This window comes from Rhincodon typus, chromosome 14 (assembly GCF_021869965.1).
Source record: "Rhincodon typus isolate 14 chromosome 14, sRhiTyp1.1, whole genome shotgun sequence".
NCBI classification, from domain to species: domain Eukaryota; kingdom Metazoa; phylum Chordata; class Chondrichthyes; order Orectolobiformes; family Rhincodontidae; genus Rhincodon; species Rhincodon typus.
This window is the reverse complement of record NC_063345.1, coordinates 32,231,423-32,239,469: the sequence shown is the minus strand read 5'-3', so window position 1 is coordinate 32,239,469 and position 8,047 is coordinate 32,231,423.

Here is an 8,047-nt window from a genome sequence, read left to right as displayed (position 1 = left end):
ACCCAAAACATCAACTTTCCTGCTCCTCTGATGCTGTCTGACCTGCTGTGCTCCTCCAGCTCCACACTATATTGTGCTTGTAATTTCTCCACTCCTTTGGAAGCTTTTCATGCCTATCTTTATTTTCTGCCCAATAATTTTATATCACATTCAGATTGATAATTTGTCCAGATGAAATGTACAACTTAATTTGAATGATTGTATCTAAGTGGTCTATTTCAGGATTTAAATCTCATCAAATTCAAGAGGCTAAATCTGTGCTCATGATACATAATGCTTGAAATGTCGAATCAATGTCCAGAAGAACAGAAATTTCTTGAAACGGTTCATCTTTTAGGCAAAGTTTACCAAATCTCTAAATGTCTGAATGGAACAAATCTTGAATTTTTCCATAGCCATAAATTTGAAATTGCAGTATTGTTCACAGATCTTTATGATCACATTTTCTTAATAGCTTGGGATGAGTGGAATGTTTCGATATCGGTCACAGATAATGTATTTGCCAAATTAGTAGTCGGTTGTCTTGGCAATTGCCGCATGATAAATGCATGCCACTCCAGTTATTCCTCTTCTGAAAATCTGCTATCCAGGTCATGTGCAATTGAATAACTCAAAGGACTGCAGCAGTGCCAACATCACTATCTGGAGAAGCCAAGACCACCTTAACTCCATTTAAAAATGTTCACCTAAATACTGAGCCTTTAGTTTGTAAATGTTGGCCTTTGCAAACTAGTTAGCTTCAATTGTGGTCTAACAGCTTTTCTGAAAAAATTTGCACAGTGACACAAATTCACCAAGAACATCATTCAGAATTTCCAATGGAACATAATATCATGGCTTTGTGATAATTTTCAGGCAATATTTGTTTATTGGATCATTGTATTTATCCATTTACCCTGTGCAGTACTCCATCAAAACATTGCAGTTTTGCATGAGTACATTTACTGCAAAGTGTCTTGACAGCCACCTCACTTCATTCACAGATCAAAATGCCACTGCATCACATTCTGTGAGTGTGCAAAATTCTTTGATTTGTCCTTTCTTTACAGATAACCTTATGATCATTGTATACACTGATCTTCGAAACAATTCAATATCATGCATAATTGAGATCTGCTTCTTAGCGTCATCCATTCCAAGATCTTCTGTGTGAGCAAAGCCATGCTGTTCCAACAAATGTTTGACTTTAAGTGGCAGCATGCTTGTTTTCCATTTTTTCTTTTCAAGCATAAGTAAAGCTGTCTGATGTAAACATCACCATCTGCTGTAAATCAAGGTCACATTTATTATAAAGTTGTGTGATTGCTGTCATAATGGAGATTCAGTCAGAAGCAATCAGCTTTAAAATTTCTGCAAACCCAGTTGTGGAAACAAATTCAGATTCTAGTCAATACCTGATGTACAAAATCAGTATATTTTGCACCAAAATGTCTATACTTTCAACTACTTAGAATGAATGAAAATGCGGTTTGTATAATTCATGCGGGACCTGTTTCTGTGTGAAAAGTTAATGTACTCCACAAATTCAAAGGCATGATTGTTGTTGTGCCATCTCTCAGTAATTGATGTATGTTTTGCCCCATGATCATGAATATCCTGCATGTAAAGCATAGACACATTCATCTTTACTGTGAGTGCAACATTACCAATTAAACCTTTCACCATATCAGCCCTCCGCTCTGATCTTGTGTTTATGTAAGCATTCACAATATGCCATCCTTTGATTTTGCTTTAATTTATGAAAACATATGTGCACATTTTGGTTCAAATGCCACTTTAGATAGTCTAATCTGCAACTGTACTACTTCTTACCACTGCTTACTTGAGGCTGGACTCGCATTCCAGTTTTAAAATAGAATAGCCTTTATTGTCATGTGCAGTAAAGTTTGTAATGTCACCTCTCGGCACCATGTTTGGTACAAGCAACCTAGGCACAGATACTGTAAGTGTTGTTACAGAGTTGAAATAGTGAAAAAGAAAATAGACTGGCATGGGAATACAGTCTAAATAGTCCAGAATGAACATAAAAATTCTTTTTAAAGTACTCAAGTTATAGTCCTTTTTTCACTGAGTCCATGCCTGTTGGGCTTTACAACACAAGGCCTCGCTGCCTCCATGCGCTGGCATGCATCCAGGACTTGTTCCCCCAGCTGGCCTAGGCTCACTCTGCACCTGCTGTGGCCATGACTTGGCTCCCAGCTCAGCCCGCACTCGCTCTGTTCCCCGCTCCAGGCTCCGGCCTGCGACTCACTTCTGGGATTCAGCCTACAATCGCTCTGCTCTGGACTCTGGGCTGCGGCCCATGACTGGCTTCCAGGACTCAGTCCACGTACGGTCTGCTGCTGCTCTGGGACTTGGCCCGTGCATGCTATGCTGGCGTTCGGGACTTGGCCCGCAATCGATCTGCTCCTGCTCCAGCCGCGACTCGCGTCCAGGACTCAGCCCACACTTGCTCTGCACCCGCATCTGGTATTTGCTTTAGATCAAATACTGCAAAAGATATCGTTAGTGTCGCAATAAATGAAAATATCACCAATTTGTACCTTGTGTTTGTGCACTGAAGATGGCATTTTGGTTTCAATTATCTTGGAAAGCCATTCCTTTTAGAAATATTACAGTATTTACTTTTTTGAAGACGTCTTTGTTTTTCTTGGACATATTTTATTCTTGTCAAGAAAACAAAGTTTTTAAAAATAAGAAAAAGAAAAATGTGACTTGCTGTTTGTATTATGTCCTTCTAGAATGGCCACCTGTTCCCGCAGGTACGCTCGTGCTACCTGATCCTTCTGGTCACTGTAAACTGTGAATTCCCTGCTCCTGAACTTTCAAGTTGTGTTCTGCCCTCTCCTGTTCCCCAAGCCAACCTCCTGCTGTTTCCCTATACATGACTTGTTTTCAGTCAGAAGTCTGGAGCTCTCATGCCGTGGAATCAACTGTGTGATATAGTATACGGATAGGTACAGAAGGTCTTTGCTTTGTAGCTGTGTATTGTGCTTAAGTTTTCTTTTGATGCACGAATGTGTATGCATGTATCTTACAGGGAATATAGCCCACCAGTTCCTATGTTACAAAATTCCATGTACACTCTGTAACATAACACACATCTTAAAACATTTGATCAATGTGATTTTCCCTGGAGTGGTCAACGATTAGTGACAGGGCAGGCTCACCATCCAATTAAGGACAGTGGGTGGCCTCTCTGCTGGAGGCCAATAAAAGGCCTTGCAGCTTGAAATCCACAGCAGGATGCCATAACAGCAAGTAAGTGAGGGAGAATGTGTCTCAAAATAGGCACACTCACTCTCAAACATTTTTAGAGCTTACGTAAACAATGGCTTTCAGTGCTAAGTCACCTCTTGTTTGAACAATTTGCAAGAATTCTTTGAACATGTAACAAGCAATGTGGATAATGGAGATCCTGTAGACATTGCACACCTGGACTAGAAGAAGGCTTTGATAGATGTAGAGAAACCTCAGGAGTGCTTCATTGCAGAGGGATGTGGGTGACCTCATGCATTTTTTCCTAAAGGAGTACTGTATAAATTAAGGAAGTGTGGCTGCAACTGTGTAATGCCACACTTGGAGTGTTGCACACAATTTTGGTGTCCTTACTTGAGGGATGTAGTTGGATTGGAGGCATTTCAAAAGACGTTCACTAGATTGATTCCAGAGATAAGAGCCCACAGTGTTGGAGGTAGTATATTGGCATAGATAGAGAACTAGCTAATGGGCAGGAAACAACACGTGGGGATAAGGGATTCTTTTTCAGGTTGGAAACCCTTGACCAGTAGGGTTCCAAAGGGATCAGTGCTGGGACTGCAACAAATATATATTAATGATTTGGAGGAAGGAAGCGAATGTACTGTTGCCAAATTTGCAGATGACACAAAATAGTTGGAAAGACAGGTTGTGAGAGGGATACAAACAGTTTACAGAGAGATGCTGATAGATTATGTAAGTAGGCAAAAGTTGGCAAATAGCGTATAATATGAGAAAATGTGAAGTTGTTCATTTTGGAAGGGAGAACAAAATAATGGAATATTGTTTAATTAGAGAAAAACTGCAGAAAGATGCAACACAAGAATTTGAGGTGTACTTGTGCACAAAATGCAGAAAGCTAGCAGATAATCGGGAAGGCTAATGGAATGTTGGCCCTTATTTCAAGGGGTTAGATTATAAGAGTACGGAAGTCTTAGTGAAAGGAGAGGATTCTGAGAAATAGTATTTATGATTATTTGGAAAAGCACAGTTTGATTGGAAATAGTCAGCATAGCTTTGTGAGGGACAGGTCATGCCTCACAAGCCCTATTGAATTCTTTGAGGATGTGACAAAACACATTGATGAAGGTTGAGCAGTGGATGTGGTGTATATGGATTTTAGCAAGGCATTTGATAAGGTTCCCCATGGTAGTCTCATTCAGAAAGTAAGGAGGCATGGGATTCAGGGAAACTTGGCTGTCTGGATAAGTAATTGGCTGTCCAATAGAAGACAGAAGGTGGTAGTATATGGCAAGTATTCAGCTTGGAGCTCAGTGACCAGTGGTGTTCCGCAGGGATCTGTTCTGGGACCTCTGCTCTTTGTGATCTTTATAAATGACTTGGATGAGGAAGTGGATGGGTGGGTTAGTAAATTTGCCGATGAGATGAAGGTTGGTTGAGTTGTGGATAGTGTGGAGGGTTGTTGTAGGTTGCAATGGGACATTGACAGGATGCAGAGCTGGGCAAAGAAGTGGCAGATGGAATTCAACCCAGAAAGGTGTGAAGTGATTCATTTTGGAAAGTCAAATTTGAATGCAGAATACAGGGTTACTGGCAGTATTCTTGGCAGTGTGACGGAACTGAGGGATCTTGGAGTCCACGTCCACAGATCCCTCAAAGTTGCTACCCAAGTTGGTAGGGTTGTTAAGAAAGCGTATGGTGTGTTGGCTTTCATTGGCAGGGGAATTGAGTTTAAGAGCCGCAAGGTTTTGCTGCAGCTCTATAAACCCTGGTTAGACCACACTTGGAATATTGTGTTCAGTTCTGTTTGCCACATTATAGGAAGGATGTGGAAGCTTTAGAGAGGGTGCAGAGGAGATTTACCAGGACGCTGCCTGGACTGGAGGGCAGGTCTTATGAGGAAAGGTTGAGGGAGCTAGGGGTTTTCTCATTGGAGCGAAGAAAGATGAGAAGTGATTTGATAGAGGTGTACAAGATGATGAGAGGCATAGATAGAGTGGATAGCAAGAGACGTTTTCCCAGGGCAGAAATGACTATTACGAGGGGCATAATTTTAAGGTGATTGGAGGAAGATATAGGGGAGATGTCCGAGGTAGGTTCTTTACACAGAGAGTGGTGGGTGCGTGGAATGCACTGCCAGCAGTGGTAGTGGAGTCAGATATATTAGGGACATTTAAGCGACTCTTGGATAGGCACATAGATAATAGTAAAATGTAGGGTATGCGGGGTAGTTTGATCTTAGAGTAGGACAGGTCAGCACATCGTGGGCCAAAGGGCCTGTACTGATCTATGTTCTATGAAACTGTACAAGGTGCTGGTCAGACTGCATCTGGAATACAGTGAGCAGTTTTGGACACCTCATTCAAGGAAAGATATAATTTCATTAGAGGCAGTTCAGAGGTGATTCACGAGAATGATCCTTGGTGGAGGGATTGTCTTATGAGCAAAAGCTATACAGGTTGGGACTCACTTGAGTTTAAAAGAATAAGAGGTGATCTCATTGAAACATAAAGGATCCTTAAGTAGCTTGGCAGGGTAAATGCTAAGAGGATGTTTCCCCTCTTGGGAGAGTCTAAGACCACAGGGCATTATCTCAGAAGAAAGGGGCACCAATTTACGATTGATACAAGGAGGAATTTCTCCTCTCAGAGGGTTGACAATATTTGGATCTCTTTACCATAGAGATCTGGGGGGAGAGTTATGTTTATATTTAAGGATGAGGCACATAAATTATTAATCAGTAGAGGAATCAAGGAGTATGGGCAAAGTGAATGTGAGGAACATCAGATCAGCTTTGATCCTATTCAATGGTGGAGCAGGCTTTAGGGGCCAAATGGTCCGGTCCTGTTCCTTTTCTTATGATCTTATGGTTGAGGGGTTTGTCTTAGGAAATGGGATTGAGAGGTTTAGGTCTGTATTCTGTAGAGTTTAGAAGAATAAAAGGAGATCTAGTTGAGGGATATAAGATGTTATAGGGAATTCATAAAGTAGACATAGAAAAGATGTTTCCTCATGTGGGGCAATCTAGAACGAGAGGTCAAAGTTTTAGGATAAGGGTTGCGGATTTAAAACAGAAGTGAGGAGAAATTATTTCTCAAAGGGTCATGAATCTGTGGAATTCACTACCCTAGAATATGGTGGATGCTGGGACATTGAATAAATTTAAAGTGGGGATATACCAAGTTTTTATTGAGTAGTGGGTTAAATGGTTGTGGAGAACGGGCAGGAAAGTGGAGTTGAGGCTGAGATGAGATCAGCCATGATTGTATTGGCTGAATTGCCTACTCCTGTTCCTAGTTCTTATGTTCTTATTGTTTTAGGTGTGGGGGAAGGAGAGAGGAAGGGCGTGAGGTGGGAAATGCTGTGCTCAGACCTCCTCTGCCTTCCACCTGAAGCCCATCTCTGGGAAAAGAGCCAGGAAGTGGTATGGAGCTGGGAAACCAGTTTGTTGATCAGTGGTGCTATTTTTTGAGCTTGCCCAGCCACCTCAGTTTCTGGCTGGAATTGAGGGAGAATACCCTACCCAATGTGCACAGAGAATCGAGGAAGGTAAGTAAAACTAACGTAAAGACTAATTTAAAAGTAGGAGGGTCAAATGTGAAGCAGAGTCAAGTGGGATCAAAGTGCAGTATGTGAGTGTGCAGGGTGTGTTTAATAAGGTTTGCAGCTGCAGACACAGTTGGCATATAGAATAATATATGATGTCAAAAACTGAGATGTGGCTCAAAGAAGGGGAGGATTTGGGATTAGTGTTTCTGGCAATAAGGTATTTCAGGAAAATAATTCGTGAGAAAATAATTAGTTAACATTTTTATCAAACATTATAATTGGAGAGGGTTGATTTACTTAACGGATCAAAGACAAAATCTAATTGAGTTACATATATAAGCTATGATGATACTGCATATCTGCCATAGTCCACCATATTGTGGGAGGAGATAGAGGAGGAAATCCCCTCACAAGTTACAGAAACTTAAAACTACAGTAAATGTAATGATTCCTTTATTCAAAAAAGGGAGACAGAAAACAAGAAACTACAAGACAATCAGCTTAACATCTGTATTATAAGTTTAGATGTTATAGGAGGACACTTTGAAAAGTTCAAGGTAACCAAGCATCAGTATGGTGATGCAAAAGAGAAATCATGTTTAACCAATTTGTTCCAGTTTTTTGAGGAAGGAACAAGTGATGTACTGTACATTGATTTCCAGAATAAGTGCCACATTATTGTGGAAAATAAAATCTCATACTTTTGGGGGTAACAGATTGGCATGGATAGAAGATTGTCTAGCATACAGGAAACACAGAATGGGTATAAATGGTTGGCAAGATGTAATAAGTAGTGTGCCACACTGTTAAGAGCTACTTTTAACAAGTGACTTAAATTACTTAGATGAAGGGGGCCAAAGGTATGTTTATTACAGTTATTGATAACACAAAGGTAGGTAGGCAGGAATTTAAGTTGTCAAGTGAATAGAAGGAGGCTACAAAGGTATATAGAAACATAGCAAATAGGATCAGGAGTTGACCATTTGGCCCTTTGAGCCTGCTCCGTCATTCATTATGATCATGGCTGATCATCCAACTCAGTAGCCTGTTCCCAGCTTTCCCCAAATTCTTTGATCCCTTCAGCCCCAGGTGCTATATCCAACTCCTTGAAATCATACAATATTTTGGTCTTGACCGCTTTCTGTGGTAGTGAATTCCACAGGCTAGCCATTCATTGGGTGAAGAAACTTTTCCTCATCTCAGTCCTAAATTGTTTATCCCATATTCTTAGACTGTGACTCACGGCTTTCGTCTCCCCCATCATTAGGAACATCCTTCT